This window comes from Vipera ursinii (genome assembly GCF_947247035.1).
Source record: "Vipera ursinii genome assembly, chromosome: Z".
NCBI classification, from domain to species: Eukaryota; Metazoa; Chordata; class Lepidosauria; order Squamata; family Viperidae; genus Vipera; species Vipera ursinii.
Genome location: NC_139517.1, coordinates 7,478,325 through 7,500,047, shown reverse-complemented (window position 1 = coordinate 7,500,047; position 21,723 = coordinate 7,478,325). Strand labels below are relative to the sequence as shown.

General features: G+C 44.6%; 1 protein-coding gene across 1 annotated transcript in view; it reads left to right on the top strand.

The window, feature by feature from the left end:
* Nucleotides 1-19,630: 19,630 nt before the first annotated feature.
* The window catches only part of PFAS (phosphoribosylformylglycinamidine synthase), a 60,981-nt gene continuing 58,888 nt past the window's right edge, over nt 19,631-21,723 (top strand). The window contains exon 1 of the mRNA XM_083378788.1: nt 19,631-19,888. The gene's annotated coding sequence lies outside the window, so the exon portion shown is untranslated. The remainder of the gene's footprint in view (nt 19,889-21,723) is intronic.

Here is a 21,723-nt window from a genome sequence, read left to right as displayed (position 1 = left end):
AAAGGTGCTTTTTTCAAGAGGCAACTGGACTTTCTTGTTTTCCCTTTGAAGACGTTTCGCTTCTCATCCAAGAAGCTTCTTCAGCTCTGACTGGTTGGTGAGGAATGGAAGGATTTATACTCCTTGCAGACAGCTGGTCATTTGCCTTCTTTTAGAGAGTCGTTGAGGCCATTTGGAGGTTTACCTGTGTCCTCAGGGTCACCTAAGTGGTGCAAATGGGTGTGGAGTCTTCTTGGTTTCAGGATGTTTTCTGCCCTGGGTCCCTTCACGGTTGTAGACAGACGCACAGGCTGTTGGGGATGAGTCTGTGTTGTTTGCATCTCAAACTGAAGCGCAAATGGTTCCTGCAGTCTGCATTTTTTTTCTGGAAATACATCCATCCTCCCGCCCCATTTGATTTTCTGGAGAGTTTTGGCAATATCAAAGCTCATGATGTTTGGCAGTCCTGCAAGATTTCAGCCTTTTAAACATTGCAACATTTTGATTTAATTCTGAGAAGTAGTGGCTGCTAGTTTAGGAGATTAGGGATGACTGTTGGCCAACAGTCTAATTTTGGAGGTTTGATTGTTGAACCTCCTGCTAAAGACAATTTGATTGTGCATTACTTTGACTTGACATTGTGCTATCCACCCATATTGGATATCAACAACCTTTTAGAATTTGGGATGAAGATTTATGCCATTATTGTTCCTTCTTGATGATGCCTTCTCCTGTCTCATGTGTTTAGTCAGCAATCTTCATTTTGAGATCCTTGTTTTTAAGCAGCCAACCTCATGGCTTAAACCCATATTTAGGCACCCTTCTTCTTTTTTAAGATTTCATCTAATTAAAACTTCTGAAGCATTCACAATTTTGCACCCTTGTTTGTGTTTTGGTTGGTCCTCATAATGTTCCAAGAAAACCAGTTTGGTGTAGTGCAGGGTTAGGCAACCTTGGCTCTTTTATGACTCTTGGACTTCAGTTGAAGTCTATGAGTCATAAAAGAGCCAAGGTTGCCTACCCCTGGTATAGTGGTTAAAGCATCAACCTGGAAACTAGGAGACTGTGAGTTCTAGTCTTGTCCTAGGCACAAAGCCAGCTGGGTGACCTTGGGCCAGTCACTTTCTCTCAGCCCTAGGAAGGAGACAAGGGCAGACCACATCTGAAAAACCTTGCCTGGAAAACTGCAGGGACCGATCCATACAGTCTCTGAGAATTGGAAAAGGATCGAATGGAAGAAAAATAAATAAATATTTCACTCAGTTTGGGATGTTCCTTTTTCAGCATGCTTGCATTTCAGGATTTCTTCAGCATGAGTCTTCTTTTGTGAATTGTGTGTGTGAATGCAGATTTCTGTGTGTCTGCCTTTTTGCTGAAAGCTGCCTGAAATTCTTCTGTTTTCTGAAGTGGCAAGATGTAACTAAAGAGACTCTGATTGTCTATGAAGATTCTCAATCATCCAGGTCATGGTTATTCCAAAGGTGCATTTTCCAAAAGGCAACTGGACGTCCTTAGTATTTTTCTTTGAAAATGTTTTTCTTCTCATTCAAGAAGCTTTTTGGCTGAGAAGAGAAATGTTTTCAAAGAAAAAAATTGAGAAAACCCAGTTGCCTTTTGGAAAAAAGCACCTTTGGGATATAGACTCTGACAGTTTTGGAAATAAACTTTGCAAGGTGGGAAGTTCTGGATTAAGTGACTTCAATTCCCCGGTTGCTGGAATTTCGGTGGCATATAAATTTAATTCTTTCATTGTTGTTATTCTGCAGTATGCCTTCCCAATGGGACCATGACTGCTACCATGCTCAGCTTGGATACCAAACCAGAGTTAAACCCTAGGAGAACTCATCTACGGGATAAGAACTGTAGACCAGTTGCAGTTGATGACACCAAGGCCCTCTTCATTTTCTCTGTGGCCACCTGTGGTACCATCAGAAGAGTAAGTAAGAGATGTTTGAATGTGGATGGAGCCAGGATAATGAGGAACTTGAGTGTAGGGTAGCTGTGCCTCAGAGGATGCATCCATTATCCAAGAAGTAGAAGATGCTACATAGACGTCTACGGAGATTCTCAGTCATCCAGGTTATAGTTGTCCTGAAGATGCTTTTCCACGAGGCAACTGCATTTTCTTGTTTTTTTCTGAAGACGTTTCACTTCTCATCCAACAAGCGAAGAAGCTGAAGAAGTGAAACGTCTTCAAAGAAAAACAAGAAAGTCCAGTTGCCTCTGGAAAAAGCATCTTTGGGATGCTCCATAGAGCATATGCTCCTTCTGTGTTGTGCTGTTGTCTTCCTTCTGACTTGGGGGATTCGCATGCCTCTTATGCTGCTTTTGGTACAATGAAGAACTGTCCTGTGAAGGGTAAACCTAGGCAAGGAATAAATATTTGTTCCCTGAGGTTTCAAAAAGGGAGGATTTCAAGATCCGCAGATTTTCACTGTTGGCTTTTTTTGACTGAATCTGCACGTCAACAAGGAGCATTTCTGCAGCTTCACTGTTTCCATCACCCCTCCAAACCTTGTGAAACAATTTAGAAACAATCATATGGATTGTCAAGGATGAAACTTTGGCAGCTACGGGCCTCTGCGTTTCAACTTGCCTTTAGAGTAAGGGGGGAGGTGTTACTCTTGAGTGGGTTAGACAGAGAAATTAAACTTCTACAATTCCACTGAAGACCGTGAGAGCCTGAAACCTTTTCAAGGACACCAGAATAGGTGTCGATTTGAAGCAGATGGTTCCCATAACAAAGTGAACTTGTTTATATGGACCACGTAAGACGGGGGGGTTTGGCTGGGGATATTATTGTTTAAGTCTATGATTTGGTGTTGGAACTTCAGAGTTATGTTTTTCTTTGACATACCCATGCAGTGTACTCAATAAACAGTAAGATTTTCGGAAACAGAACAAACCTGGAGTTTTATTTGGATTCCAGAGCTAGATGTTGACATCAATTTTCAGGACAGCTGAACTTTAAATCCTGAAAATACAGCACGAGCTGATAAGTTTCATCTACCCATCCTCATATTTATTCAAGTACACGTAGTCCTTGACTTACAACCGCAATTGATCCCAAAATTTATGTTGCTAAGTAAGAAATTTGTTAAGTGAGTTTTGTTCCATTTTACGTTGGTTAGGTGAACCACTGCAGTTATTAAATTAGTAACACAATTGTTAAGTGGATCTGGTTTCCTCATTGGCTTTGCTTCTCAGAAGGTCACAAAAGCTCAGCAAAGAGGAAAGGGGATGTAGCTCAGTGGTAGAGCGCATGCTTTGCATGTATGAGGTCCTGGGTTCAATCCCCAGCATCTCCATTTTTGCAACTGGAAGGGGAAAAATACAAAATGTCACCACCAGAGGGCAGCACTTCAATGAGCCTGGCTGATCTTTGGGAAGCTATCTCACTGAGTCTTTGACTTTGAGGATGTGGGTGAACAGAATAAATTAGAAATAAAAATCCCATCCTATCTTATACAGGTAAAAAGGGACACGGTGGCTCCTAACCCACTGAGTCTGTTGATCAGAAGGTTGGCAGTTTGGTGGGTCGAATCCCGAGTGCCGCGTAACAGAGTGAGCGCCTGTTACTTGTCCCAGCTTCTGCCAACCTAGCAGTTCGAAAGCACGTAAAAATGCAAGTAGAAAAATAGGGACCACTACGGTGGGAAGGTAACAGCGTTCTGTGCGCCTTTGGCGTCTAGTCATGCCGGCCACATGACCACGGAGACGTCCTCGGACAAGCGCTGGCTCTTCGGCTTTGAAAGGGAGATGAGCATGTGCGGGGGAACTTTTACCTTTTATCTTATACAGGTAGTCCTTGACTTACGACCGCAAACGAGCCCCAAATTTCTGCTGTTAGATGAGAGATTTGTGAAGTGCGTTTTACCCCATTTTATGACTTTTCTTGCCTCAGTGGTTAAGTGGATCACTGCGGCTGATAAGTTACCGTAGTAACACAGTTAAGCGGATCTGATTTCTCCATTGACTTTGCTTGTCAGAAGGTCCCAAAAGGGGATCACACGACCCTGGGACGCTGCCACTGTCATTAAGGTGAGTCAGAAGTCAAGCATCCGAATGTAACTCACATGACCATGGGGATGCTGCAACGGTCGTAAGTGTGAAAAACGGTCATAAGTCACTTTTTTCAGTCCCGTTGTAACTTTGAACAGTCACGAAATGAACTGTTGTAAGTCAAGGACTACCTGTACTTGGCAATTTTTTTTTAAAAAACAAAACCTTAGTTGCCCAATGAATGCTGTCGAAGCATATTCTGACTTGGGAGATCCTAGTATTTGGGTGTGGGGGAAGAATGGGGCTGGGGTCACCTCAGAAGAAAATGTTATGTCCTTCATGGTGTCCCACCACTTCAGAGCAACATGTTAAACCAGTTATTCCCAACTGATTTGTGTGAAAGTTGACCACACCATGATGGCATGGGACCAAGAAATGTGACAGTCAGGAGATGGTGCAACATTTTAAGATATATTCTGCAACAGTTCCACGTGAATTGGGACTCTCTGTGTGACCTTGAAAGCCAACCATATTGAACGTCCTTAATGCCAAAGAAGTAGAATATAGAGCTCACAAATGTTCATTTAGCGACCGTTCAAAGCTACAACGGCACTGAAATACGTTACTTATGACCATTTTCCACATGACCGTGGCAGCATCCCTGTGGGTCACATGATCAAAAATTCAGACTCTTGGCAATTGGTTCGTAGTTATGACGGTTGCAATGTCCCGGGATCGCGTGATCCCCTTTTGCGACCTCCTGACAAGCAAAGTCAATGGGGGAAGCCAGATTCGCTTAACAATCGTGTCAGCAACTGAACAACTGCAGTGGTTCACTTAGCAACTGTGGCAAGAGAGGTCACCAAATGGGGCAAAACTCACTTAAGGACTGACCATTTTGGGCTCAATGGCGATTGAGAGTTTTGGCCTCAAATGGTGGGACCGCCAATATCATGCAGCAGGATTACCCCTTGGTGGTACATCCCGAGAGATCTTCAGCCAACACTTCCGGTGAAATTAAATGTTTAGCGTTGTCTTTCTTGCCTGTCCTGTTTCAGCTTGAAGGGAACTACTTCGTCTATGAAAACGAAGTGATTTTCGAGAGAGAGATGATTCCGGAAGCAAAGCCTGTCATAACCAGGGACCCTCAGTATAGGTAAAAAAGCAACAACAACAAAATGACTCTCCTAGAGGAAGACGGTCAAGCTGAGTCAATTACTGGTTATTATATCATATCATATATGTGGGTATAGGCATAATTCTGCATTTTCTTTATTTATTTTTGTCATATTTTATGGAGTGCGTATTGGAGGTGGTGACCCTTTGAGAGCTGAATGCAACAACATTTCATTTAAAATGTATGCCGATTAGTGTACATTCAAAGTGACAATAAAGTTAAAGTGTGTAAAGTGACTGGGGGTGGGGTGGGGGTGGGCAGCTTACAAAATATGAAAACCAATCTGGAAACAATAAAACTAGCTCTCCACATACACACACGCACACACGGTGACAACAATCAATCAAACAAGCCACCTGAGGGCTCCATCCCACTCTGGGTTCCCCAGGCCCGTTGGCAAACCCGGGTCTTTGGGGCCTTGCAAAAGAAAGTCAAATGGAAGCCATTCTAGTCTCTGCAGGGATGATGTTCCAGAAGATGGGAGCCAGCACAGAGAAGGCCCTTCTTCTGGTTCCCACCAGATGTCACTCCTTAGGAAAGGGGACCCAAAGCATTCCCTGCCTCCTTGCTCTGGTGGGTCGGATGGATGTGACCCGGAAGAGATAGTCCTTCAAACAAACTTGTCCCAAGCCATGTAGGGCTCAAAGGTGACAACCAGCACCTTGCGTTGTACTTGGGAGCAAATCGACAGCTAATGCAGCTCCCACAGGAGAGGTGACGCCTCTGCACAACTGCGCATAACCATGCGGGCCTCTGGATTTTGAACCAATTGGAAATTCCGGATGCTTTTCAAGGGCAGCCCCACGTAGGCTGCATTGCAACAGTCAAGACGTAAAATGTCAAATTATACAATCTCGTGATGGGAGGTGTCATGGCGTTGCTATTTTATTTTTATTTTTGTCTTGGATTGCTAGATTGACTCTGCGCTGCCGTTACCGACTTGATGAGACCCTCCGAGTATGGGCACAGCGATTACTGACGGAGGGGGTGGCTGCCAGACCCCACCCCGTTGGTGTCAAAGGTAAGAATGCCTTCTCCTGCAGGAGATCTTGAATTGGATCATTCCTGATGGTGGCTGATGTCGTTTGATGAACAGTGCTACTGAGACAGGCCTGGGGAGGGGGGGGTGCTTCAGTCCCTAAAGTGTGGGTAACGCAACTCCACCTTGTCAGAAGAAAAGGCTTAGAAAAGGGCCCTGCTTAATGCAAAGTGACACTATTCCACCGAGGAATAGGTTGTAACGGAGACGGAACGCCATCTAGCCTCCTCTGTTGGCGTTTATACACCTTGGTAAGTTACCCGAACTAGACTGTTGTTTCTCTGTGTCATATAATGTATGTGGGTATGTGCATAATTCTATCTTTATTCATTTTTGTCATATTTATGTAGTGTATATTGGAAGTGATGACCCTGTGAGAGCTGAATGCAATGAAATTGTATATTCAAAGTGACAATAAAGCTATTCTATTCTATTCTATTCTATTCTATTCTATTCTATTCTATTCTATTCTATTCTATTCTATTCTATTCTATTCTATTCCATTTCATTCATATTCCTATCCTATCCTATCCTATTCTATTCTATTCTATTCTATTCTATTCTATTCTATTCTATTCTATTCTATTCTATTCTATTCTATTCTATTCTATTCTATTCTATTTTATGCTGTTCTATTCTATTCTATTCCCTATTCCTTCTATTCTGTTCTGTTCTATTCTATTCTATTCTATTCTATTCTATGCTGTTCTATTCTATTCTATTCCATTTCATTTCTATTCTATTCTATTCTATTCTATTCTATTCTATTCTATTCTATTCTATTCTATTCTATTCTATTCCTGTTCTGTTCTGTTCTGTTCTATTCCTAAATTCTATTCTATTCTATTCTATTCTATTCTATTCTATTCTATTCTATTCTATTCTATTCTATTCTATTCTATTCTATTCCATTCCATTCCATTCCATTCCATTCCATTCCATTTCTATTCTATTCTATTCTATTCTATTCTATTCTATTCTATTCTATTCTATTCTATTCTATTCTATTCTATTCTATTCTATTCTATTCCATTCCATTCCATTCCATTCCATTCCATTCCATTCCATTCCATTCCATTTCTATTCTATTCTATTCTATTCTATTCTATTCTATTCTATTCTATTCTATTCTATTCTATTCTATTCTATTCTATTCTATTCTATTCTATTCTATTCTATTCCTGTTCTGTTCTGTTCTGTTCTATTCCTAAATTCTATTCTATTCTATTCTATTCTATTCCATTCCATTCCATTCCATTCCATTTCATTTCATTTCTATTCTATTCTATTCTATTCTATTCTATTCTATTCTATTCTATTCTATTCTATTCTATTCTATTCTATTCTATTCTATTCCTGTTCTGTTCTGTTCTGTTCTGTTCTGTTCTGTTCTGTTCTATTCCTAAATTCTATTCTATTCTATTCTATTCTATTCTATTCTATTCTATTCTATTCTATTCTATTCTATTCTATTCCATTCCATTCCATTCCATTCCATTCCACTCCACATCTCTGTTCTGTTCCGTTCTGTTCCTTTCTATTCCATTCCATTCCATTACATGGTTTATTTTGACCAGCCTCTTGGGTGATCCCAGACATTGGGGTTTGTTGAATAAACTCCAGGTAGTCCTCAGCTTACGGTGGAGTCCAAAACTGATGTTGCTAAGTGAGAAATTTGTAAAGTGAGTTTGGCCCCATTTTCTTGCCACCATTGTTAACTAAATCATTGCCGTTGTTAAATTAGTGACCCAGCTGTTAAGTGAATTTAACTTTCCCAGTGACTTTGCTTCTCAGAAGGTCGCAAAGGAGATCACATGACCCCAGGACACTGTGACCGTCGTAAATATGAACCGCCTGTCAAGCATCCGAATGTAAATCGTGTAACCATGGGGCTGCTGCAATGGTCCTAAGTGTGAAAAATGGTCGCAAGTCACTTTTTTTTTAGTGCTGTTGTAACTTTGAACAGTCACTAAATGAACTGTTGTAAGTTGAGGACTTCCTGTATGATTAACTAAGCCACAGCTATCTGAACCAGAGTGAATTGCCCGAATCAAAACTTGAGGTTCTTTCCTGATGTTATTAGACCAGCGTTTCTCAACCTTTGGCAACTTAAAGCTGCATAGACTTCAACTCCCAGAATTCATTGCTGGCTGGGGAATTCTGGGGGTTGAAGTCCACAGGTTTTCAAGTTGCCAAGGTTGAGAAATACTGTATTAGAGTAAGCCAGCCAACAGAGGCAAATTGCAAGGAATGCTGGGAAATGCAGTGCAACCCCCTGCCAAGCCTGAAGGGGAGGGCCCAGAGAAATCTCGTTCCCACACCTGCTTCCTTTGCTCCCTAAATGCTGAACCCCATTTCTAAGTGGTCCAAACCAAGCCCTTTTCTCCATCAATGACTGAAGGCAAAGGAGTAACTGCTTTTTTTAAAAAAAAAAATCCTTCTTGCTGGAACTTATTTCTGGCTTGCCTCTTGCAGCATCCCAGAGGAGAAGAGCTGCACACGGATGGACCGTCTCCCAGATAACAGGTGGCGCTTCAACAGGTGAGGCTTCGTTGCTTTCTCTGAAAAACAAATTTAGTGAATGAAGGCATCCATTTTTCCTTCTGTGCAGTTGTGCAATGTAAGATTATTAGAATTTCCTGGGTGAGTATAGAGGAGAACGGGAGCTGCATGGATGAGATTATTTATTTATTTATTTATTTATTTATTTATTTATTTATTTATTTATTTATTAAATTTATTAAATTTATTGACCACCCAATCTTACCATAAGGCAACTCTGGGGGATTTCTACGCTGTATGTCTTCTTTGTCCCTGGAGCTCAACTGTGCTAAATTGGTTTGAAACTACACAAAATTTCTACTTTTTTATATCAGTGATTTTTTTACTCCCTCCAAATCTAGACAATCAATGTATTTTTTCCCCCTTTCTAGTCACAAATTCTTTAAATTCTTTCCTCCATTTTTTTTTCCTATTTAAAAAACCTGCCTTTTCAGGAATACAACGACACAATCAATCAAAAGCACTTTCTGTCATCAGAAATATGCCCTACCCCTGACAAAGCAACTTCATATTGATAATCTGGGAATTTAAGTGTGATGGTCTACAAATGCATCTCTCAACTTCCCCTTCCTCTAGCATTTTTTTCCGGAAAAGCTATTGTTTGGAAGTATGGAGGCTTGGCTTCTCCAGTGAAAAAGAGGGGTCAGCGAATGGCAAAATGGCAAAATTCTAATTTTAAAAAAGAAGAAAATAATCCAGTTTTGTTTCCCTTTGGAAACCCATTCTGGATTTTGTCCTCGAAACTGAAAAAAAAAATGAAACTCTGATTGTAGGTTTTGAGGATTAGAATGATTTTGTGGTGATAGAAATAACCTGAAACATTTAGAAATGTAAAGCAAAAGGTCGAGGCTGTAACTTATCTTTGTATCCTACCGTCCTGAAAAAAAAGTCAGAAGTCACCGTTTTACTTCTTTCTGCGTTTTTCTTTTCCTCCAGCTTTCTCAAACTTTGTTGTATTTGTGTTTTATCTTATAACAAAGTTTAATAACGTTGAAGGAAAAATCTTCATCAGGGTCCAGTCCAAGCCAGGAATTAACAAAATGGAGACTGACTTTAGAAAGAAGGTTGTAGTTTATTGAAGAGCAGAGCCAGACAGAAAGATGGTTCTGGAAAAACTGACCACATATAGTAGGGAGTGGTGGGTTTTTATAACTTTTTGGGCTTTTGTTTGGAGGTCTTCCTGTGGCATGAACTTTGACCTGAGTCTGAGTGTGCCTTTCTGGTATTCTAATGGTGGTGGGTTAATCCTATTATGTCTCAAAGGTCACATTCTGCTTCCCTGGCACTGTGGCTAATGGCTATTTCCTGTGTTGGATTTTTGGTTTGAGGGGTTGTTGATTCTAGGGATCTTTGTCTTTCTAACCCCATCAGCTCCAAGCTTCCTGGCTCCAATCTTTCTGACAGGATTATCAAATCTGCATTTCTGCAGACCTGGTTTCTGCTTGAGGCAGAGAGACTTGGGGTGGGGGGGGGAGAGGTCCTGCCTAAGATTTTCCATTATTCCTTTAGGGAAATATAATATTCTGCCTTTTAAATATTCCCAAAATGTTTCTTTCTCTGGGGCTGCGTGTGCTGTCCTCCCACAATAAAATTAAAAAGACATGTACAGCTAGAAAGAAAACAGGGAGTGGGCTGGGTATGTTAAAAACAGGGTAAAAATATTGATGCAAGACTGTGTGGGGCCCTTGGTACTCTCTGAGCTTGGGGGTTTCCTTGCGGACATTTCATTACCAAACTAGGTAACATCATCAGTGTTCGAAGGGAGTGGAGTTTCTTCTTTTATATACTACTAGCATTTGTTCTGTCTCTACTGTTGCTTGATACAGGCAGATAAACTCCACGGAAAGGGTTTCATGCAGATTACTTTAATTCAGGGGTCTTCAAACTCGGCCCTTTTATGACTCATGGACTTCAACTCCCAGAATTCCTCAGCCAGCATGCCTGGCTGAGAAATTCTGGGAGTTGAAGTCCATGAGTCATAAAAGGGCCGAGTTTGAAGACCTCTGCTTTAATTCATCAGGCATCCTCTAAACGTTAACTCACAGTTACTGGAGAGATTCTTCTGAAGCACATTTCATAATCTGACCCCCAACACCTAGGTCAGGGGTAGGCAACCTTGGCTCTTTTATGACTCATGGACTTCAACTCCCAGAATTCCTAAGCCAGCTATGCTGAGGGGAGACTTTCCAAGCTGTGCCATGCTGGCTCAGGAATTCTGGGAGTTGAAGTCCACGAGTCATAAAAGAGCCAAGGTTGCCTACCCCTGACCTAGGCGAAAAGAGATAGTATTTCCCATGTTGAAGGAGAAAACAGCTCCGGTGGCTGGAATTCATAAAGACCCGCTGGCCTTCACGTAGCCAGAAATCCTTTGTAGCCAATCAGAAGTCCCTCCCAATGGCCAATCCGAAACACAGATGTGACCAAGTAACTTAAAACTACATTACCCAAAAGGCTATTCCTTAAGGGGACAGTTCTTAATTCCTGAAATAGCTGTTTACTCTGACCAGCACAGCGTTCCCTGTCAGTGCGGGTGGGAATGGTCTTGGTGGTTCCTTGTTTAGGCTGTTGTTTATTATTGTCAGCTTGTTTGTCAAGCCACAAGACAAGCTAACAGTAAACAACAGCCCAAACAAGGAACCAAGACTCCCACCAACATTGTCAGGGAAAGCCACCAGTATATAAAAAGAGAGCACGCTCCCTTGTAGCACTGATAATGTTACCTAGTTTGGTAATGAAACATCTGCAAGGTAACAAGCATGCTCAGAGAGCACCAAGGACTCCATAATTCAACCCTGAGCTACAAATATTCTCTTCTATCGGTACAAGTCAGTATGCTTGGTTTCTGGTGAACGGACTGAGGCTTCTCTCCCACCAAGTGCTGATTTTACATGTTTATTTCTTACAGATGCAAACGGGAAGACCTGGCTTTGGTTCCTAGCTTTCAGTGTGGCTCTGTCTGGCGTAGTAACTTCAGTCCGCACCGTTCTCCCTGTTGTTTGTCCAATGAAACCCTGATTAAAGACACCCTTGGCTGTCTGATGTTTCCATTTTCCATTTGAATTCTGAACAAGTCAGAGGAAGGATTCCAGCAAGCGTGCCACAGAGGCCCAAACCTGGTTAATTTTATCCTTGGCTAGCTTTAGTGGCAAAGTCTACTGAGCAAACCTAGCTGGTTTGGTTCGTTTCTGATTCCATGTGGCGCAGAACATGGGTTAATCCTGTAGCCAGGGGAGAAGGTTGTGCAAGCAGAAGCTGCAAAAGGCCGGGTTGGGATGTTACCGTTGCATAATTTTTATTCTTGTGAGAACATCTCCGGCTTTCTGTGCAGAAACTGGAGAATAGAGGTTAGAGTGGGGATCCATTTCAATGATCTCATTCTCTTTCCTTTAACCCTATTATCTTCAGCCTGGCAGATCCCCAAAGATAATAATTTGAAAGGCCTGGCTAGTAGGTTTGTAGTCTAAAAGAGATACATCATGGAAGAAAAGGGCTATGGGGTAAGGGGAAAAGGACAAATTCAGCCTTCCTTCCTTCCTTCCTTCCTTCCTTCCTTCCTTCCTTCCTTCCTTCCTTCCTTCCTTCCTTCCTTCCTTCCCATTTCTCTGAACCATCCATCCTTCCTCCCTCCCTCCCTCCCCTTCCACTTGTCCCTTCTCTTTCTTCTTTGCCTTCCTCCTGTCTGCCTCTCTTCTTTCTTTGCCTCCCTTCCCTAAAGTTTACATTGTAGATGACCATTCCTTATCTGCCTTTTTGAAACCAAAAGACACATTTTCCCATCTCCATTAGATCCCACCCCCACCCCCGGTTTCTTCACGATCCGGGACTCTGTGTGAAGGTTGGCTTCATACGAACTCCAACTGAACCAGGGGCCGAGTGATTCCCTACATCAACCTGCTTCTGCTTCCAGGTTCACTGCAGAAATGGCTGGATGACTGCTTGCCCTGAATTCAATCAATTTTTTTTTAATCCCATTTATATCCCGCCCTTCTCCGAAGACTCAGGGCGGCTTACAATTTAAAGCACAAATCAATGTGCTTAGCAATAGCCTTCATTCTATGTATATGCTATGCCTGCTTATTAGGGCTTTCACACACACACACCCAAGCGGCATTATTACAAAGTCAGCTTATTGCCCCCAACAATCTGGGTCCTCATTTTACCTACCTCGGAAGGATGGAAGGCTGAGTCAACCTTGAGCCTGGTGGGACTCGAACCTGCACTAATTGCAGGCAGCTGGTGTCACTTAAGGAGGCATTAGCCCACTGCTCCACCAATTGCTCAATCAGTCAATCAAAATAGAGCTGGAAGGGACCTTGGAGGTCTTCTAGTCCAACCCCCTGCTCAAGCAGGAAACCCTAATCCATTTCAGACAAATGGTTGTCCAATCTCTTCTTGGAAACCGCCAGTGTTGGAGCACTCACCACTTGTGGAGGCAAGTTGTTCCACTGATTGATTGTTCTAACTGTCAGGAAATTTCTCTTTAGTTTCTAGGTTGCTTCTCTCCTTGATTAGTTTCCCTCCGTTGCTTCTTGTCCTGCGTCCTGGTGCTTTGGAAAGCAAGTTGAGCCTTGTCTTCTTTGTGGCAGCCCCTCAAACACTGGAATATTCCCAACCCCCCCTATAAAAACTAGGGGAGAAAAATGCCAAAAAAAAAGTAATTAGGGTTTCCCTTTGCTCCAAGGGGTGTGTGTGTGTGTGTGTGTGTGTGTGTGTGTGTGTGTGTGTGTAATACCCTCAGATTGTTCTTCCTGGCCTATTTTGTCATCTTCCCAAAGTGGTGGAACACCACCTTCTCCAGCAAACGCCAACTGTTCCACATTGCCAAAGTCTGACCTACCTTCTCAGATTTGAGGGAAGCCGGAGCTGGCCGGGAGCTGGTGAATGAATTATGGATGGTGCAATGTGGCCTTGACCCAAACATCTTCCCCCCCCCCCCTGCACTCATCCAGTGACGCCAGGACAGCAACCAAATTGTGCAGCGATTTCACATTGTGTCCTGGAGGGATTTCTGCTGAGGTAGCTGAGCAAAATATCTCTGGCTGCCAAGAAACTGCAGGCCTTTGGTTTTAAGCCAAATTCCAGCCTGTTCTGTACAGATGACGGTCCTCTTTCTCACACTCCGGAGTCTGAAAGGGATAGATCATTTGCTGACTCCCACAAATTCGCTCTGCTTGTCTCCTAATCAGAATACAGAGTAACAGAGTTGAAAGGGACCTTGGAGGTCTTCTAGCCCAACCCCCTGCTCAAGCAGGGGTCCTTATACCACACCGGAAGTTTTTTAAGAAGAGATTGGGCAACCATTTATCTGAAATGGTCTAAGGCAACGATGGCGAACCTTTTAAGAGACCGAGTGCCCAAACTGCAACCCAAAACCCACTTATGTATTGCCGGGTGCCGGGTGGGCGTGGCCCATTAGGTGGGCCTGGCTGCGGTGGTAACAACAGACTGGGTGGGACTAAAAAGTTCAATCAATCGATTCCAACTTTGCGAGATCTTTTTTTTTCCTGCGAGAAATTGAAATTGATTGACTGAACCTTTTATTTTTATTTTTTTGCACAGGGCAGCGGAGGCCTAAAGCGAAAAGGTTTTATAAAACTCAGCTGAAGGTCTAGGATTGGGGCGACGGTGCACCTGCCCACAGAGAGGGCTCTGCGTGCCACCCGTGGCACACGTGCCATAGGTTTGCCACCACGGGTATAGGGTTTCCTGCCTGAGCAGGAGGTTGGATTATTTATTTTTTATTTATTTATTTTTTATTACATTTATATCCCGCCCTTCTCCGAAGACTCAGGGCGGCTTACAAGCTTTTAGCAGTAGCCTTCATTCTATGTATATGCCTGCTTGTTAGGGCTTTCACACACCCCCAAGCGGCATTATTAAAAAGTCAGCTTATTGCCCCCAACAGTCTGGGTTTTCATTTTACCTACCTCGGAAGGATGGAAGGCTGAGTCAACCTTGAGCCTGGTGGGACTCGAACCTGCACTAATTGCAGGCAGCTGGTGTTACTTCAGGAGGCATTAGCCCACTGCTCCACCAAGGCCTCTTCCAAGTACTCTACTCTACTCTACTCTACTCTTTCCTATTCCTATTCCTATTCCTAATGGCTATCCAATCTCTTCTTACAAACCACCAGTGTTAGAGCACTCACAACTTCTTAACGCAAATCATTCCACTGATTTAATTGTTCTCACTATCAGGAAATTTCTCCTCAGTTCTAGGTTGCTTCTCTCCTTGATTCGTTTCCATCTGTGGCTTCTTGTCCTGCCCTCAGGTGCTTTGGAGAATAGGTTGACCCCCACCCGCTCTCTGTGACAATCCCTCAAATATTGAAAGACTGTTGTCATGTCCACCCCTAGTCCTTTTCTTTGATAGGCTAGAGACGTATCTTAATTCCTCCAGACCCTTTGACATCTTTGTCCTTAGTAGAGACAGTAGATTGACATGGTATTAACCAGTGGTGGGATTCACATATACGAACAAACCGGTTCTCTGTGTGGATGCCGCTTCCGGATGTCCGTTGTGGACCTGGGCAACAAAAAAGTTAGCTACCAGTTCTCCCAAACTGGTGCGACCTGGCTGAATCCCACCACTGGTATTAACTTACATCAGTGGTGGCAAGCCTATGGCATGCGTGCCAGAGGTGGCACTCAGAGCCCTCTCTGTGGGCACGCGCACCGTTGCCCCAGCAGTTTGCCAGAGTAGCGAATACATAGCGTTTGAAAGCGACAGGGCAGGAAGCGAGCGAGCAAGCGGCATTGCCCCCCCCCGGGGATGCCCCGGAGATGGCAAGGGACTGGTCCCAGCCACACTCACCAGTCTGCCGTGACCTCTGCAGCCATGCCCACCCAGTGCCCCCCCACTGAGAGCACCACAATGCTGATGGTGCCCTGGCACTTTAATAATAATAATAATAATAATATAAAGTTGGAAGGGACCTTGGAGGCCATCTAGTCCAACCCCCTGCTCAGGCAGGAAACCCTATAACTGGATTTTGGGTTGCAGTTTGGGCACTCGGTGTCTGAAAGGTTCACCATCGCTGACTTAACATTCTTACTGCAAATCGCTGTTGCTAGCGGTAAAAAAAGGTTATAAATAATTCCACAAGGCACAGGTTCTTCTTTCCTTCCTTGCATCATTCCTAAGTCAGGTTCCGTACTGGCAGCCTCCCATCCAAATCAGTTACAGGGCTGATCCAGCTTAGCTTCCAAGCCCCACCAAAAAACACTAAACCCTCCAAGCAAATTCTACGAGGGAAAGGATCAATTCAGCCGGGAAGGAGATCCAGAAAGCTGCAGCCTGCTGCCCACCTTTCCTTCCTGAGCTTCCTGTAAATTCAGTGCACTAAAGACTTGTGCCTTTTAAACATCAGGACAGATGTGCCGGAAGGGAACCTACAATCCTGCGAGCATTTTAAGAGGATTCAGCTTGCCTTGCAGGACGCCCTATTCAAGGTGACATTGTTGGTGCAGATGATTGACTGATTGATTTAGAAAAGCAAGAACTACGCAGAACCAACCTTGCCCCTTTCCCTTCCCCCCCCCTCCCAGTTTCAAGGAGTAGCCTTCAAGTAGCCAGGTTGGTAAGCCAGCCTATTCCCATCGCCCAGCTCTAATTCATAGGCGAATGAGGCTGAACTACAGTTCCCGTTGCCCTGGAAACCCCTTTCTGCGAAGGAAGCAGTGGTTACTACTTCAATACTAAGTATTTAGACATACGAAGGAAAGGCACGCGTACTTTGTAGTTGCGGTCGAGTGGTTAAGGCGACGGAGTAGAAATCCATCGGGGTCTCCCCGCGCAGGTTCGAATCCTGCCTACTACGAGAATGCGCGCAGGTGGAAGTGTGAGAATTTTGGCTTTTCTTTTTTGCCTTGGGTTAATTCAATTTTTAAATCTTGTTTGGGGAAAAAAACAACCAACCCCTCACGACTGAAATATCAGAAGGGATCACCCTCCTGCAGCTGTCCTCTTTCTTTTTTTTTTCTCGCCTAAACTGAACCCCAGATTAAATTGACCCCATGCAAAACGTATTTCACCTAAGGAACACCCAACCAAATCCTTGCGCAATTTGTCGTAGTCGGCAGGATTCGAACCTGCGCGGGGAGACCCCAATGGATTTCTAGTCCATCGCCTTAACCACTCGGCCACGACTACTACATGTTTACTCGTTGTTTAGTGTATGTAAATAAACAGTCTCAACATGTTTACTCGTTGTTTAGTGTATGTAAATAAACAGTCTCAACATGCTTACTCGTTGTTTAGTGTATGTAAATAAACAGTCTCAATTTATTCTACTGCCCGTTCCTCCCTCCAACTCCACCCAATTTTCTTCCTGCAAACTCAAGAACAACTGAAGTCACCATTTCTGTGCAGACTTAAAGTAAGGGGTCCTTGATGCTCTCTGCGCTTGCTGGTTTTCTTGCAGACGTTTCGTTACCCAAACTAGGTAACATCACCAGTGTTAGTAGACTTAAAGTAATAAAATAGCAAACTGATGTGGTGATAACCTAGACCAGGGGTAGGCAACCTTGGCTCTTTTATGACTCATGGACTTCAACTCCCAGAATTCCTGAGCCAGCTATGCTGGCTCAGGAATTCTGGGAGTTGAAGTCCATGAGTCATAAAAGAGCCGAGGTTGCCTACCCCTGACCTAGACCAGTGCTTCTCAAACGGGGCCACTTTTAAGATGTGTGGACTTCAACTCCCAGAATTCCTCAGCTGGTGCGCAGAAGAGGCTCCTCCTCCTCGCTCCTCCTCCTCCGACTACTGAACACTTTGGATGAGAAGCATCTTAGCAGAACATGCTAGAGGAAAATGGACCACCGGGTGATCCAGCAGGATGGATCCTACAGTCAAAAAACTTGATCTGACCTCCTAATAATTACTGCTATGACCCAGAACAATCAGCCTCAAAAATAGATGGGCACTGGAGTAATTAAAGAAGAAGAAGCAGGAGAAGGAGAAGCTTGCTTGTTTTCTTGCAGACGTTTCATTACCCTAACGAGGTAACATCATCAGTGACTTTCTGGTTTAACAACGAATAACCTAATTTTTGAAGTTCCCAAACTCTGCTGAACTGCAGGGGTGGAGACAAACACGCGTGTATTAAGAAGCACATGGAAATCGTCTACGGTCGCCACTTTCCAACCGTTTTTAAAATCTGGCCTGTGGTCCCAGCACATCCTGGTGGTGCCCCATCCAAGCATTAACCACGCTACTAGGCTTTCAAGATCAATCAGGCTCGAGTAAAGCGTGCTTTGTCTTTGCTTCCTCCCGCGATATTTTTTTTTTCAACTTTCCCAATCTAGCCTCCAGCCTTTGGATCACCCAGTGGTCTCCCATCCAGCTAAGTTTCCAAAGCTCAGCCAAGTCAGCACAGGCAGCACAACCAGGACTCCGCTAGCAGGGGCCAGAGAGACACATCGCCACAATGCAAAGCGATCCAAAGGACCAACTCGGATTCTTCTCGGGCTTTTGGGAAGTGGGGATGCCTAAAAGGAGGGCAGGGTTGCATTGATTGGAAGGCACACGGATCTCTCTTTCTCCCTCTTTTTTCTCCTCCCTCTCTCTTTCTCCCTCCCTCTTTCTCTCAAATTCTCAGGGATGACTCACACCCTGGATGGTATCTCTTTACTCTCCTACCATCAGGTAGGAGATATAGGAGTATAGCCAGCTGCACCAACAGGCTGAAAAACAGCTTTTATCCGTGGGCTGTTAGGCTTTTGAACGGGGAAATAATTTTTTATAAACTTTACGCAGAATTGACTTGCCAGGCCGGTGTGTGGTGCGATCAGTTCACATGGTGTAATAAGATGGAGGGTTTGTTGTCACTGTGAGTTTGGGGGGGGGGGGTGCGGAAGCACGAAGGGAGGCTCAGCTAATCTCAATGTATACCCGGTTGTACTTTGACAATAAAGGTTCATTCATTCATTCATTCATTCATCCATCCCTCTCCCTTTTTCCTTTCTCCCTCTCCCTTCCCCTTTTTTTCCTCCTTCTCCCTCTTTCTCTATTCTCCCTCCCTCTCTTTTTTCTTCTCCCTCTCCGTCTGTCTTTCTGTCTCTCTCTTTCTCTCTCTCTCTGTGTGTGTATGCGTGCATTTGCGTGCAAGCCAGGATTGCTTTCGCTCACTGCCTGTTTCTGCCCTTCCTTCCTTCCTCTCTTTCTTTCTTTCTTTCTTCCTTGTCTCTGATACTTCCTTCTCTTTGTCTTCCTTCCTTCCTTCCTTCCTTCCTTCCCTCCTTCCTTCCCTCCCTCCTTCCTTCCTTCCTTTCTCTCTTCCTTTCTCTTTCTTTTCTTTCTTTCTTTCTTTCTTTCTTTCTTTCTTTCTTCCTTCCTTTCCTTCTCTCTGATACTTCCTTCTCTTTGTCTTCCTTCCTTCCTTCCCTCCCTCCTTCCTTCCTTCCCTCCCTCCTTCCCTCCTTCCTTCCTTTCTCTCTTCCTCTTTCTCTCTTCCTCTTCCTTTCTTTCTTTCTTTCTCTCTCTCTTCCTCTTTCTTTCTTTCTTTCTCTCTTCCTCTTTCTTTCTTTTTCTTTCTTTCTTTCTCTCTCTCTTCCTCTTTCTTTCTTTCTCTCTTCCTCTTTCTTTCTCTTTCTTTCTTTCTTTCTTTCTTTCTTTCTTTCTTTCTTTCTTTCTTTCTTTCTTTCTTTCTTTCTTTCTTTCTTTCTTTCTTTCTTTCTTCCTTCTCTCTGATACTTCCTTCTCTTTGCCTTCCTTCCCTCCCTCCCTCCCTCCCTCCCTCCCTCCCTCCCTCCCTCCCTTCCTTCCTTCCTTCCTTCCTTCCTTCCTTCCTTCCTTCCTTCCTTCCTTCCTTCCTTCCTTCCTTCCTTCCTTCCTTCCTTCCTTCCTTCCTTCCTTCCTCTTTCCTCCCGCGATCGAAGTTTGCCTCGCGCGCCCGCCGGGCTGCTTTTCAAGGCTGGAAAGAAGGAAGCGCGGCAGCCAATAGGAGACGAGGGCGGGGCCCCTGGCCACCTCCCACACCCTCCTTTCGCCCCGCCCCTCCGCAGGGCAAGCTCCCCTCCCGCGCCAGGCAAAGGGCCGCCCGCGCCAGCCTCGCCAGTGCCCCGTGATCGCAGGGCGAGCGCTGCGGCGGAGATCCCGCGGGGACAGGAGAGCCAGCCGGCCGAGGCAAGGTAAGGCTGCACAAACCCGGGACTTGGGCTTTTCCCGACGACCCGCCTGCCCCTCGTTCGGATGGTAGAGGAAGTGGGGCTCTTTCCTGAAAGAAAGCCCGAGTCTGCTACGCGGATCCGGAGCTGGAGATCGCTTGGGATCCAGTATAAAGCCGGGCTGGGGTCGTGGGTTGTTTTTTTTTTTTTTGGTTTCTTTTTCCCCCCAGGGTGGGCAAACTTTCACTTGGTCGCTCCCCGGACGCGTGCATCCGTTGTAAACGTCCCCTCCCCCCTAGACGCGTGGGATTACAACGCCCATCATCCTGGGTCGGCTGAGGGTGAAGGGACTGTGGAGGGGGAGGGGTGGGTCCGGTCCCGCTGGGGAGCCGGGAGGAAACGGGCGGGACGTATTTTAGGTTATTTTTTTGAAAGGACTATCTCCAGAGATTGAATTGGGGCGAAAAGTTGTGCTGAAGTTGACTCAGCGTAAGGTTTCCATTTGATTTAGCTGATTTTGGGGGGGGGCCGTCCAGATTTTCTGCCTGGGGAGCCCTTAAATCGGTATTTTTTAAAAAAAAATTGTGAATTTTGACTCTCGGGGGTGTAAATTTGCAGCTTAGTAGCGTTTAATCTGTTTGAACCCCATTGTTTTATACCAGCGTTTCCCAACCTTAGGAACTTGAAGATGCGTGGACTTCAACTCCCAGAATTCCCCAGCCAGCTATGCTGGCTGGGGAATTCTGGGAGTTGAAGTCCACGCATCTTCAAGTTCCTAAGGTTGGAAAACGCTGTTTTATACATCAGAGAGCCGGTTTGGTGTAAGAAACTGGGCGAGAAACTGGGCGACTGTGAATTCTAGTCCTGCCTTGGGCCAGCAGGCTGAGCTTGGGCCAGTCACTTTCTCTCAGCCCTAGGAAGGAGGCGACGGCAAACCGCTTTTTGAAAAACCCTGCTAAGGAGAGGGTGGACCCTTGCCCCATGATACGCAGTTGCTGTCATTTTTGTGCAACTGGAGTTGCAAAGCAAGGAAGATTGCTCTGAAGCTTTGAGTGGCGCAAGAATTCTGAGCAATTCGGAGGGCGACGACCTCTTTGGCTTGTCGGTGGGTTATTTGCTCTGATGTCTCTTAGGACAAACCAGCAGCTCTCTGGAGTAGGACCTACGTCGGCTAGCACCGCGTTGGTGCAACAGTTGCCAGGTGAACCTAAGTGACCTCCGAATTAAAACGCAGTATTTGCTCCCTTATCACTACCGCCTACTGACCGCTAGGCCTAGCAGATTCTTCTGCTTTAAAAATTGCACGGTCAGGTAATTCTTGACTTACGACCTATAGTTGGGACCAGAACTTCCATTGCTGAGCAATGTAGTCGTGAAGCCAGCAGAGCCTAGTTTTACGACTATGGAGATTCTCAAGTCATCCAGGCCATAGTTATCCCAAAGGTTGCTTCAGGAGGCAACTGGGCTATCTTGTTTTTCTCCGAAGACGTTTCGCTTCTCATCCAAGAACCTTCTTCGGTTCTGACTGGATGGTGGGGAATGGAAAGATTTATATTCCTTGCAGACAGCTGGTCATTTGCATTCTTTTAGAGAGTTGTTGAGGACACCTGGAGATTTACCTGTGACCTCAGGGTTTCCTAAGTGGTGCAAATGTTGAGGCCTCCAAGTGGCCTCAATGAGTCTCTAAAACAATGCAAATGACCAGCAAGGAATATAAATCCTTCCCCACCATCCAGTCAGAGCTGAAGAAGCTTCTTGGATGAGAAGCGAAATGTCTTCAAAGAAAAACAAGAAAGTCCAGTTGCCTCCTGAAAAAATAAAGCACCTTTGGACTAGTTTTATGACCCCTTTGTGAAATT